Source organism: Bombina bombina, chromosome 1, assembly GCF_027579735.1.
Source record: "Bombina bombina isolate aBomBom1 chromosome 1, aBomBom1.pri, whole genome shotgun sequence".
Taxonomy (NCBI): Eukaryota; Metazoa; Chordata; class Amphibia; order Anura; family Bombinatoridae; genus Bombina; species Bombina bombina.
Genome location: NC_069499.1, coordinates 644,828,663 through 644,843,167, shown reverse-complemented (window position 1 = coordinate 644,843,167; position 14,505 = coordinate 644,828,663). Strand labels below are relative to the sequence as shown.

General features: G+C 39.6%; 1 protein-coding gene across 2 annotated transcripts in view; it reads left to right on the top strand.

The window, feature by feature from the left end:
* Nucleotides 1–14,505, top strand: part of LOC128645829 (L-threonyl-[L-threonyl-carrier protein] 4-chlorinase) — a 195,629-nt gene that overhangs the window by 51,732 nt on the left and 129,392 nt on the right. The window contains exon 2 of one of the 2 annotated variants that reach the window (XM_053699110.1): nt 440–1,871. The exons of the other annotated variant lie outside the window; for it this stretch is intronic. The gene's annotated coding sequence lies outside the window, so the exon portion shown is untranslated. The remainder of the gene's footprint in view (nt 1–439; nt 1,872–14,505) is intronic. 2 annotated transcript variants of the gene reach the window in all.

Genomic DNA, 14,505 nt, shown 5'->3' with positions numbered 1-14,505 from the left:
TTTTTCTCAATTTAGTGTGCACTAAAATCCCCTTTTTTCCACATACATCTCCACAAGGGAGATTTTAGGTTTTCTTTAATATATTTTTAATAGTACTTACATTCATGCATGAATTGAATTGATTTTATCCAAGAGTTCTATTTTTATTTTTTAATCATCACGATAAAATATTATATTTTTTGAGCAATGGCTGTCTGAGGTTTAATTCATTTATCCACCTATAATAAAATACTCATTGGTTGGTATATTATTACATATACTGTATGGTGTATTACAGAAATTCTCTATATGGTATCAGTATATACAGTATATAACAAAATTGTTATTTTTTACATATACATATATATTTGGGACCACTTGCTTGTATATATTTAGATTTTAAGCCAGAAATAGTATTATTTTTAGGCGCTTCACATTTTCTCCCCCCCTTTTTTTTCAGGAAATCCACTTCCCAGATGTCCACTCCTGGAATGTGGATGGCAGATAGACAGCAATTGTGAGCTTCCGTCCACTGAACAATCCGAGCCACCTCCTTCATGGCTAAGGAACTTTGAGTTCCCCCTTGGTGGTTGATGTAAGCCACTGAGGTGATGTTGTCAGATTGGAACCTAATTAAGGCCAAGCCGTCAGAGCATTGTAAATCGCTCTCAACTCCAAGATGTTTATGGGAAGAGCAGACTTCTCCCGAGTCCTTGAACGAGTCCCAGACTGCTCCCAGCCCTGCAGGCTGGCGTCCATGGTCACAATCACCCAGGAAGATCTCTGGGAAACTTGTGCCCTTAGACAGATGTTGTTGAGAAAGCAACCACAGAAGAGAGTCTCTTGTCGACTGGTCTAGATCTATCCTCTGAGACAGATCGGAATGATCTCCGTTCCCTTGACTGAGCATGCATAATTGCAGAGCTCTCAAATGGAATTAAGCAAAAAGAATGATGTCCATGGAAGCGGCAATCAGACCAAATACCTCTAAACATAGAGCCAAAGGAATGAATTTGGATTTTCTGATCTTTGACAGAAAAAAATCATAGATAGTAAAATCTATTATGTTCCCTAAGAAAACCACCCTTATAGCTGGAACAAGGGAACTCTTTTCCATGTGTCTAGAAAGGTGAATCTCAGGAACTTTAAATGATCCCTCAGAATGGGAACATGAAGAGATGCATCCTTCAGGTCTCTGGTCGACCTGAACTGACACTCTAGCCCAACCAAGAATGGAACCCTGAGAAACTTGTTGAGAAACTTTAGGTTTTTAGGAAACCACAAACCGATTTGAATCCTAGACCCTAATGCCAACAGGAACTGGAATTATCACTCCCAGGGAAGAAAGTCACGGATACAATACAAGAATGCCTCTCTTCTTATCTGGACAGCAGATAATCTTAAGAGGTGGGTTCTAAATTCTATATAGAACCCTGAGATACTATGTCTACATCCCAGGGATTTGGGACATCTCATATCCAAACTTAATAAAACAAAGAAATCTGCCCCCCACTAGATACGATCCCGGATTGGGGGCAAATCCTTATGCTTATCTAGATTCAGCTGCAGGTTTCTTTAAGAACTTCCCCTTAATCCAAGACTGATTGGTTCTCCAAGAAGACTTGAACCATTCCAGCTTGGAAAAGGAAGAGAAAAACTTTCCAGGCCAATTCTTCTTGTCTTGTGGCCGAAAAGACCCTTTTCCACCCGTGATATCAGAAATTATTTTTTCCCATGCCTTATTTGTAAGGCTTGCAGACATTCAAGGAAAAGTAAATCCATTATTTCAAACGTAAATAAAAAAGAGTTTAGGATCAATGACTGCATTTGATGCACAGATAAGGATGTTATATACGCTATTCAATGCAAATGTGGGATGCAGCAATATGTTGGTAAGTCCGAAAGACCACTAAGAGAAATAATACGCAAACATATTTTATCAATAGAACATATGGACCAAGAGAGAAATAAAGATTTACCAGTGCCGAAACATTTTAAAGAATGTAATTGTGGCAATCTAAAACACTTTAACTATACAGGGCTAGCAAAACGAAAAAAAACAAACAAGAGGTGGAGATAAATATAATCGCCTATTACAACTAGAAAGTAAATGGATTTTTAATTTGGATACCCTAAACCCATATGGCCTAAAACTCGAATTTGATTTAGGTAGCTTCCTTAAATAATCTTTTAAAACAAATAATTTGTAATATTAATATTTTAAAATATTTATTTCTCTTTGATATTGTCATTTTTTTCTGGCAAACTTCCTCATTTAATGGAAAAAAAAATATTTTAGCATTTTATAATTTTTGTGACATTTATTGATTTTTCTCCCCTTTCATGGAAATTTTATTATAGAAATGTTATTGTATATATTTTTATTGATATTTCTATTGATATTATATAACATATTTTTCTCCAACATTGGTGTGTCCGGTCCACGGCGTCATCCTTACTTGTGGGAATATCTCTTCCCCAACAGGAAATGGCAAAGAGTCCCAGCAAAGCTGGCCATATAGTCCCTCCTAGGCTCCGCCCCACCCCAGTCATTCTCTTTGGCCGTTGCACAGGCAACATCTCCACGGAGATGGTTAAGAGTTTTTTGGTGTTTTAAATGTAGTTTTTTATTCTTCTATCAAGTGTTTGTTATTTTAAAATAGTGCTGGTATGTACTATTTACTCTGAAACAGAAAAGGATGAAGATTTCTGTTTGTGAGAGGAAGATGATTTTAGCAGACAGTAACTAAAATCGATTGCTGTTTCCACATAGAACTGTTGAGATGAAGTAACTTCAGTTGGGGGAAACAGTTAGCAGACTTTTCTGCTTAAGGTATGACTAGCCATATTTCTAACAAGACCATGTAATGCTGGAAGGCTGTCATTTCCCCTCATGGGGACCGGTAAGCCATTTTCTTAGTCAAGCAAACAGAATAAAGGGCTTAATATGGGCTATAAAACTGGTAGACACTTTTATGGGCTAAATCGATTGCTTTATTTGGGCATTTTATACATGTTTATGCTGATAATTCACATTTATAAACTTGGGGAACGTTTTTTTTAACGGCAGGCACTATGTTAGACACCTTTTCCAGTCAGGGAGGGCCTTCCCTGTTGTAGGCTGAGCCTCATTTTCGCGCCATTACTGCGCAGTTGTTTTTTGAGAGCAAGACATGCAGATGCATGTGTGAGGATCTGAAAGTAGCTGGAAAAGTTTCTAGAAGGCGTCACTTGGTATCGTATTCCCCCTCTGGGCTTGGTTAGGTCACAGCAAAGGCTATAGCTGGGACTGTATAGGGGTTAAATTTGTAAACGGCTCCGGTTCCGTTATTTTAAGGGTTAAAGCTCTGAAAATTGGTGTGCAATATTCTTAATGCTTTAAGACACTGTGGTGAAATTTTGGTAATTTTTGAACAATTCCTTCATACTTTTTCACATATTCAGTAATAAAGTGTTTTCTGTTTTAAATTTAAAGAGACAGTAACGGTTTTGTTTTAAAAGTTTTTTGTGCTTTATTGACAAGTTTAAGCCTGTTTAACATGTCTGTGCCTTCGGATAAGCTATGTTCTATATGTATGACAGCCAATGTGTCTCCCCATTTAAATTTGTGTGATAATTGTGCCATAGCGTCCAAACAAAGTAAGGACAGTACTGCCACAGATAATGAAATTGCCCAAGATGATTCCTCAGATGAGGGGAGTAAACATGATACTACATCATCTCCTACTGTGTCTACACGAGTTTTGCCCACGCAGGAGGCCCCTAGTACATCTAGCGCGCCAATGCTTATTACCATGCAACAATTGACGGCTGTAATGGATAACTCCATAGCAAATATTTTATCCAAAATGACTACATATCAGAGAAAGCGCGATTGCTCTGTTTTAAACACTGAAGAGCAGGAGGGCGCTGATGATAATTGTTCTGTCATACCCTCACACCAATCTGAAGTGGCCATGAGGGAGGTTTTGTCAGATGGGGAAATTTCAGATTCAGGAAAAAATTCTCAATAAGCTGAACCTGATGTTGTGACATTTAAATTTAAATTAGAACATCTCCGCGCACTGCTTAAGGAGGTGTTATCTACTCTGGATGATTGTGACAACTTGGTCATTCCAGAGAAATTATGCAAGATGGACAAGTTCCTAGAGGTTCCGGTGCACCCCGACGCTTTTCCTATACCCAAGCGGGTGGCGGACATAGTGAATAAGGAGTGGGAAAAGCCTGGCATACCTTTTGTTCCCCCCCCTATATTTAAGAAATTATTTCCTATGGTCGACCCCAGAAAGGACTTATGGCAGACAGTCCCTAAGGTCGAGGGGGCAGTTTCTACTCTAAACAAGCGCACTACTATTCCTATCGAGGATAGTTGTGCTTTCAAAGATCCTATGGATAAAAATTGGAGGGTTTGCTTAAAAAGATTTTTGTACAGCAAGGTTACCTTCTACAACCCCATTTCGTGCATTGTTCCTGTCACTACAGCAGCGTGGTTCTAGTTCGAGGAACTAGAAAAGTCGCTCAGTAGAGAGACTCCATATGAGGAGGTTATGGACAGAGTTCACGCACTTAAGTTGGCTAACTCTTTTATTTTAGATGCCGCTTTGCAATTAGCTAGATTAGCGGCGAAAAATTCAGGGTTTGCAATCGTGGCGCGCAGAGCGCTTTGGCTAAAGTCTTGGTCAGCGGATGTGTCATCCAAGACAAAATTGCTTAACATCCCTTACAAAGGTAAAACTCTATTTGGACCAGAATTGAAAGAGATTATCTCAGACATCACTGGGGGAAAGGGCCTCGCCCTTCCACAAGATAGGCCTTTCAAGGCCAAGAATAAGTCTAATTTTCGTTCCTTTCGCAATTTCAGGAACGGATCCGGGCCTCTAATTCTGCATTCCTCTAAGCAAGAGGGTAATGCCTCACAACCCAAACCAGCCTGGAAATGATGCAAGGCTGGAACAAGGGTAAGCAGGCCAAGAAGCCTGCTGCTGCTAACAAAACAGCATGAAGGAGCAGCCCCCGATCCGGGACCGGATCTAGTAGGGGGCAGACTCTCTCTCTTTGCTCAGGCTTGGGCAAGAGATGTTCAGGATCCCTGGGCACTAGAAATAGTTTCTCAGGGTTATCTTCTGGAATTCAGGGAACTACCCCCAAGGGGAAGGTTCCACATGTCTCACTTATCCTTAAACCAAATAAAGAGACAGGCGTTCTTACATTGTGTAGAAGACTTGGTAAAGGATGGGAGTGATACACCCAGGTCCAATAAAGGAACAAGGATGGGATTTTTATTCAAATCTGTTCGTAGTTCCCAAAAAAGAGGGAACTTTCAGACCAATTTTGGATTTGAAGATCCTAAACAAATTTCTCAGGGTACCATCGTTCAAGATGGAAACCATTCGAACGATTCTACCCACTATCCAGGAAGGTCAATTTATGACTACCGTGGATCTAAAGGATGCGTACCTACATATTCCTATCCACAAAGAACATCATCAGTTCCTAAGGTTCGCCCTTTCTGGACAATCATTACCAGTTTGTGGCCCTCCCATTCGGGTTGGCCACTGCTCCAAGGATTTTCACAAAGGTACTAGGGTCCCTTCTAGCGGTTCTAAGACCGAGGGGCATTGCAGTAGTACCTTACTTGGACGACATTCTAATACAAGCGTCGTCCCTGTCAAAAGCAAAGGCTCATACAGACATCGTTCTGGCCTTTCTCAGATCACACGGATGGAAGGTGAACATAGAAAAAAGTTCTCTGTCTCCGTCAACAAGAGTTCCCCTTCTTGGGAACAATAATAGATTCCTTAGAAATGAGGATTTTTCTGACAGAGGTCAGAAAGTCAAAACTTCTAAGCACTTGTCAAGTTCTTCATTCTGTTCCACGTCCTTCCATAGCGCAGTGCATGGAAGTAGTAGGGTTGATGTTGCAGGCAATGGACATAGTTCCTTTTGCACGAATTCATCTAAGACCATTACAACTGTGGCATGCTCAAACAGTGGAATGGGGACTATACAGACTTGTCTCCAATGATTCAAGTAGATCAGAAGACCAGAGATTCACTCCGTTGGTGGCTGACCCTGGACCATCTATCCCAGCGAATGAGCTTCCGCAGACCAGAGTGGGTCATTGTCACGACCGACGCCAGTCTAGTGGGCTGGGGCGCGGTCTGGGAATCCCTGAAAGCTCAGGGACTATGGTCTCGGGAAGAGTCTCTTCTCCCAATAAACATTCTGGAACTAAGAGCGATCTTCAATGCTCTCAGGGCTTGGCCTCAGCTAGCAAAGGCCAGATTCATAAGATTCCAATCAGACAACATGACGACCGTTGCGTATATCAATCATCAGGGGGGAACAAGGAGTTCCCTGGCGATGAAAGAAGTGACCAAAATAATTCAATGGCGGAGGATCACTCCTGCCACCGATCTGCGATCCACATCCCAGGTGTGGAAAACTGGGAAGCGTATTATCCGAGTCGTCAGACATTCCATCACGGGGGAGTGGGAACTCCACCCGGAGATCTTTGCCCAACTAACTCAATTATGGGGCATTCCAGACATGGATCTGATGGCGTCTCGTCAGAACTTCAAGGTTCCTTGCTACGGGTCCAGATCCAGGATCCCAAGGCGACTCTAGTAGATGCACTAGTAGCACCTTGGACCTTCAACCTAGCTTATGTATTTCCACCGTTTCCTCTCATTTCCCAGGCTGGTAGCCAGGATTCAAACAGGAGAGGGCCTCGGTGATCTTGATAGCTCCTGCGTGGCCACGCAGGACTTGGTATGCAGACCTGGTGAATATGTCATCGGTTCCACCATGGAAGCTACCTTTGAGACAGGACCTTCTTGTTCAGGGCCCATTCAAACATCCAAATCTGGTCTCCCTCCAGCTGACGGCTTGGAGATTGAACGCTTGATTCTATCAAAGCGTGGGTTTTTCAGATTCTGTGATAGATACTCTGGTTCAAGCCAGAAAAACCGGTAAACTAGAAAGATTTACCATAAAATATGGAAAAGATATATCTGTTGGTGTGATTCCAAAGGATTCCCATGGAATAAGATAAAAATTCCCTAAGATTCTCTCCTTTCTACAAGAAGGTTTGGAGAAAGGATTATCTGCAAGTTCTCTAAAGGGACAGATCTCTGCTTTATCTGTCTTACTACACAAAAGACTGGCAGCTGTGCCAGATGTTCAAGCATTTGTTCAGGCTCTGGTTAGGATCAAGCCTGTTTACAGACCTTTGACTCCTCCCTGGAGTCTAAATCTAGTTCTTTCAGTTCTTCAAGGGGTTCCGTTTTGAACCTTACATTCCATAGATATTAAGTTACTATCTTGGAAAGTTTTGTTTTTGGTTGCTATTTCTTCTGCTAGAAGAGTTTCAGAGTTATCTGCTCTGCAGTGTTCTCCGCCCTATCTGGTGTTCCATGCAGATAAGGTGGTTTTGCGTACTAAGCCTGGTTTTCCTTCCAAAGGTTGTTTCTAACAAGAATATTAACCAGGAGATAGGTGTACCTTCTTTATGTGCGAATCCAGTTTCAAAGAAAGGAACGTTTGTTACATAATTTGGACGTAGTCCGTGCTCTAAAATCTATTTAGAGGCTACAAAAGATTTCAGACAAACATCTTCTTTGTTTGTTGTTTATTCTGGTAAAAGGAGAGGTCAAAAAGCGACTTCTACCTCTCTTTCCTTTTGGCTTAAAAGCATCATCCGATTGGCTTATGAGACTGCCGGACGGCAGCCTCCTGAAAGAATCACAGCTCACTCCACTAGGGCTGTGGCTTCCACATGGGCCTTCAAGAACGAGGCTTCTGTGGACCAGATATGTAAGGCAGCGACTTGGTCTTCACTGCACACTTTTGCCAAATTTTACAAATTTGATACTTTTGCTTCTTCTGAGGCTATTTTTGGGAGAAAGGTTTTGCAAGCCGTGGTGCCTTCCGTTTAGGTAACCTGATTTGCTCCCTCCCTTCATCCGTGTCCTAAAGCTTTGGTATTGGTTCCCACAAGTAAGGATGACCCGGTGGACCGGACACACCAATGTTGGAGAAAACAGAATTTATGCTTACCTGATAAATTACTTTCTCCAACGGTGTGTCCTGTCCACGGCCCGCCCTGGTTTTTTAATCAGGTCTGATGAATTATTTTCTCTAACTACAGTCACCACGGTACCATATGGTTTCTCCTATATTTTCCTCCTGTCCGTCGGTCGAATGACTGGGGTGGGCGGAGCCTAGGAGGGACTATATGACCAGCTTTGCTGGGACTCTTTGCCATTTCCTGTTGGGGAAGAGATATTCCCACAAGTAAGGATGACGCCGTGGACCGGACACACCGTTGGAGAAAGTAATTTATCAGGTAAGCATAAATTCTGTTTTTCCTTTTTTCTAAACATATATACATATGAACATAATTCCCAAACAATTTTGCTTTTTTTGATAGATTTTTGTGAGATTTTATTTTCTCCCCTTTCATCAACAAGGTGATGAAATATATCATTTTTAGATTTTTAACTCCCTATGGATAACATTTTATTAATATATTCGTTATGAGATGATACCAGATTTTTTCTGTGAGACAGAGTGCAGTATTTGTATGGATAGATATTTATTTAATCTAATGCGTTATCATATATAATGGATGGATGTGTTATACCTTTAACATTGATGCACAATGAAATTGATACTTAGTAACATTTTTCCCCCCAGTTCTGTAACAATCAAAACTCACTAAGGGCATTTAGAAATAAAGTTATCACTTGTACAGCCGCAGAATAAGTGCTTGAAAAGATGAGGACGCCCTTTTTCCTGTGCTTTAAATAGACCGTTAACACCAACATCCGTATTAGGCTTGAGAAAGGCTCTGTGGAGCTGAAACGCGTTACGCTACGGAATGGTGGTTCAATTGGTGATGTCATCCCCGCATTGGTGGGCGTGCTGATAGGATTGCACGGTTGTGAGGACGCATCACATCGACGAACTAAACACACTACTTATCTACGGATCCATCTTCCGGTTTGTTGAACCGGACAAAGCAAAGTCATATATCTTCTGATTAAAGATTTGTGGTAAAACCTATCATTAAGGAAAGTTGATTACCTAAGGTAAATTCTGGACGGTGATCCTTACTGAAATGTCTATTTGGATACAAGGAACTTTGAACATTGTGGATATATACCAGATATAGGAAGCACTGAATGACACTCACTGCACTAAAATCCCTTTTTTCCACATACATCTCCACAAAAGGAGATTTTAGGTTTTCTTTAATATATTTTTAATAGTACTTACATTCATGCATGAATTGAATTGATTTTATCCAAGAGTTCTATTTTTATTTTTTAATCATCACAATAAAATATTATATTTTTTTGAGCAATGGCTGTCTGAGGTTTAATTCATTTATCCACCTATAATAAAATACTCATTGGTTGGTAATATTATTACATATACTGTATGGTGTATTACAGAAATTCTCTATATGGTATCAGTATATGTATAACAAAATGTTATTTTTTACATATACATACTGTATATATTTGGGACCACTTGCTTGTATATATTTAGATTTTAAACCAGAATAGTATTATTTTTTGGGCGCTTCACATTTTCTCCCCCCTTTTTTAAGAGCTTTTCGAATCAGGTTTTGGATTGCCTGTCATTTAAAGTGAAGCCTTAATCTAAAGGTTTTTTCAGCACAAGTTTTTTTCTACCCTCCTTTTTTCTAAGCGGGATTTCCTTAGCAGACAGACATTTCATCCCAGGGAGTGGACTCTCCATTCCGTGTTGTTCTTCAGGTTAAACTCTCAAATGGGGATGCTGGAGTCGGAATCTGATGGTGTCTCGACAGAACGCCAAGCTTATAAGGTACGATTCAAGGTTAAGAGATCCGCAGGCCACCCTGATAGATGTTCTGGCAGTTCCTTGGGATTTAAGTCGAGCACATCTGTTTACTCCGTTTGCTCTCCTTCCACAAGTCATTGCTCATATCAAACAGGGGAGAGTATCTGTGATTCTAATAGCGCCTGTATGGTCTCGCAGGATCTGGTATGCAGACCTAGTGAAGATGTCATCTCTTCCACCTTGGAGGTTGCCTCTGAAGAAGGGACCCTTCTAAACTCGGGGTCCATTCGTTCATTCAAATCTCGTTTCTCTGAAGCTGACTGCTTGGAAATTGAACGTTTAGTTCTGTCTAAGCGTGTTTTTTCTGAATCGTCATTAAGACCTTGATTCAGGCTCATAAGCCTGTTACTAGAAATATTTACCATAAGGTATGGCGTAAATACCTTTATTGGTGTGAATCCAAGGGCTACTCTTGGAGTATGGTCAAGATTCCTAGGATTTTGTCCTTTCTCCAGAAAGGTCTGGAGAAGGGTTTGTCAGTCAGTACTCTGAAGGGTCAGATTTCTGCATTATCTATTTTGTTACATTAGTGTCTAGCGGATGTGCCAGATGTGCAATCTTTTTGTCAGGCCCTGTGAAAAGCCCCTTTTCTAATATTGGGTCAGTGACTAAAATCAGTGTCAGGCTTTTCCTTATAATCCATTTACTTTATTTAAAGAATGATACTTACACCAGTCTTATAAAAGGATGAATTTATTAAATTACAGATCTATACATGAGTTGTGAGAGAAGCGTCTTACATACAAGGCATTATTCTTCTAATCTATCTACACTATAATGTGTGCATGCAAATGAAGATGAAGTCTCTCTGTTACTTGGGTGTATTTGTCCTTCCTGTTTCCTCTCATTCAAGCTGCTTCTCAAAACATATTTATAGCCAAACAGCCACACCGTGAAGACAGTCCCAGCCAATCAAATCCATTCATCTTCTGTTTTATAACAATTCATCTGTTGCGTTAACTGCCTGTAGATGTCTCTGTGGTCCAAGAAATGAGTTTTCCTAATGCCATCTGACCTTTGGGACCCATCTCAGGACTGACCTTATCTGAGTCCCTTTGAAGATTTATGATGCCATTGTCCTGTCCTGTGTCCTTTTTGAAGCTTTATGACATTTGATTTTCTGTCCTCAGGAAGGAGAGCAGCTCTCACCTGTCTTATTTACATTTGATGGTAGCCTTTGATCCTTCTGTACATGCCTTGGGGTCGAGTTGCTTGATATTATTTCTTGGAAACTAGTTTATTCAAAAGGGTTAAGCTTTCCTTACTATAGCAGAATGTGATTTTCCAGTTATACAGTTATTACATATCCCCTATTTGTGTCTGAATGACACACATGCATCCTTTGTTTGCAAAAGAAAAACCATTATTGGTCTTTGTCCTTGTGTCCTCTTCAGATCTGTGGCTTTATCGGTGTAGTGTATGGCTATATCTGGTTATAGAGCTCAGTTGTGAGGAAAAACGTATTGACCTATCTAAAGTGTATATCTAAATTATGTCTAGCCTTGGATATTAAACACTTCAGCACTCTATAGAATACAAATACAAATTGATAGATAACAATATGAACCACATAGTTCACAAAAGGGGCAATGAAGGGTCTACAAAAATAGAATGGACCCTATCATACACAGTTTATTTGCAATTCATAATTTACATTAATATACCACACAATAGATTTCCATTTTGTTGTTGGGCTTATTTCTTTGTGTAATCAGTTTTAAAGGTTGACAACAAAGCACAACCAAATCCTCTGACTGTTTAAATGCACTGTAAAGTTGTTACACAACATACATTACCAAAATGAATTAAAATGTTGTCAGTTGAAATGTACCTGTGATTTAAACATGGAACAAAATTATTTGAATTATGCTAAATTTCATTGACCATGCAAGGAGCTTATTTCTTTCATGTAATTGGCAAGAGTCCATGAGCTAGTGACGTATGGGATATAAGGTTGTGAATTCCAACAACATTAGTAGAGAAATTGTGGTTCCTTCATTATGTCTAATCCTAAGAATTCTAAGGAGAAATCGTTTTCTTTGGATGTTGTTAGAGCTTGAAATATTATGTTGAAGCTACTAAGTCTTTCCGAAAGACTTCTAGTCTATTGTCATCTTTTCTGGTTCTGGAAAAGGTTAGAAGGCTTCTGCCATTTCTTTGGCATCTTGGTTGAAATCTTTTAATTCATCATGCCTATGTCGAGTCAGGTAAAACTCTGCCTCATAGGATTACAGCTCATTCTACTAGGTCAGTTTCTACTTACTGGGCGTTTAGGAATGAAGCTTCGGTTGATCAGCTTTGCAAAGCAGCAACTTGGTCCTCTTTGCATTCTTTTACTAAATTCTACCATTTTTTTATGTGTTTTCCTTCTTCTGAAGCAGTTTTTTGGTAGAAAAGTACTTCAGGCAGCGGTTTCAGTTTGAATCTTCTGCTTATGTTTTTATTAAACTTTATTTTGGGTGTGGATTATTTTCAGCAGGAATTGGCTGTCTTTATTTTATCCCTCCCTCTCTAGTGACTCTTGCGTGGAAAGATCCACATCTTGGGTAGTCATTATCCCATACGTCACTAGCTCATGGACTCTTGCTAATTACATGAAAGAAAACATAATTTATGTAAGAACTTACCTGATAAATTCATTTCTTTCATATTGGCAAGAGTCCATGAGCTAGTGACGTATGGGATATACATTCCTACAGGAGGGGCAAAGTTTCCCAAACCTCAAAATGCCTATAAATACACCCCTCACCACACCCATAATTCAGTTTTTACAAACTTTGCCTCCTATGGAGGTGGTGAAGTAAGTTGTGCTAAGGCTTCTATGTTGACATGCGCTTCTCAGCATTTTGAAGCCCGATTCCTCTCAGAGTGCAGTGAATGTCAGAGGGATGTGAAGGGAAGTATCACCTATTGAATACAATGGTCCATCCTAACGGGGATCTATTTCATAGGTTCTCTGTTATCGGTCGTAGAGATTCATCTCCTACCTCCCTTTTCAGATCGACAATATACTCTTATATACCATTACCTCTACTGATTCTCGTTTCAGTACTGGTTTGGCTATCTGCTATATGTGGATGAGTGTCTTTTGGTAAGTATGTTTCATTTATTTAAGGACACTCTCAGCTATGGTTTGGCACTTGTATATAAAGTTCTAAATATATGTTTATACTTATATTTGCCAGGTTTATCAGTATATTTCCTTTTTAGCAGACTGTCAGTTTCATATTTGGGAATGCATTAAAAAAAAAATTTACCTGAGGTCTTCAAATTGATCTTTTTTCAAAATTGCGGCTGTATTAGGCTCGCGTGAGCGCAAAATGCTATAATTTATTGCGTCATTTCTTGCCGCAAGACCTTTTTGGCATGAGAATTACGTTTGTTTACGCAAATTCGTAATTTCCGGCGTCTTAGTTGAAGCCGAGTCTTTTCACAAGGTTGCGTCGATCTATGACGCTCATGTTTGTTGCGACGTTTTTGGCGCCAAAAAATATTTTCAGTTATGGGTGTCATACTTGGCGCCAAACTGTTTGTCATTATTTAAGACTTCATTTCCATTTGCCTCTGGTCCTTTTTTCTTTGTCAGAGGCCTATTCTGTTTGCAATTTTTTCCCATTCCTGAAAACTGTCATATATGGAAATAGATAATTTTGCTTTATATGTTGTTTTTTCTCTTACATATTATAAGATGTCTCAATTGATCCTGTTTCAGAATCTACTACTGGAATCCTGCTGCCTGATATTGGTTCTACCAAAGCTAAGTGCATTTGTTGTAAACTTGTAGTAACTGTTCCTCCGGCTGTAGTTTGTAATAGTTGTCATGATAAACTTTTACATGCAGAGAATATTTCCATCAGTAGTGTTGCATTGACTGTTGCTGGTCCATCAACATCTAATGTTCAGGATATTCCTGTCAATTTGAGAGAATTTATTTCTGATTCCCATTCAGAAGGCTTTGTCTGCCATTCCGCCTTCTAATAAACGTTAAAAGGTCTTTTAAAACTTCTCATACAGTTGATGAATTTTCAAATGACCGACAACATACTGATTTATCTATCTCTGATGAGGATCTGTCTGATTCAGAGGATCCTGCCACAGATATTGACACTGACAAATCTTCGTATTTATTTAAAATGGAGTATATTCGTTCTTTATTGAAGGAAGTGTTGATTGTTTTAGATATAGAGGAGTCTAGTCCTCTTGATACTAAAACTACTAAACGTTTAAATTCAGTTTATAACCTCATGTTGTTATTGCAGAGGTTTTTTCCAGTTCCTGATGCTATTTCAGATATGATTTCAAAGGAATGGAATAGACTGGGTACTTCTTTTTACTCCTTCTTCAAGGTTTAAAAAATTGTATCCTTTGCCTACTGATAGATTGGAGTTTTGGGAAAAGATCCCCAAAGTTGATGGGGCATCTCTACTCTTGCTAAGCGTACTACTATTCCTATGGAAGCCAGTACTTCTTTTAAAGATCCTTTAGATAGGAAACTTGAATCCCTATCTAAGGAAGGCTTATTTATGTTCAGGTCATCTTCTTAGGCCTGCTATTTCTTTGGCTGATGTTGCAGCTGCTTCAACTTTTTGGTGGAATCTTTAGCACAACAAGTATCAGACCATAATATGTATAGCA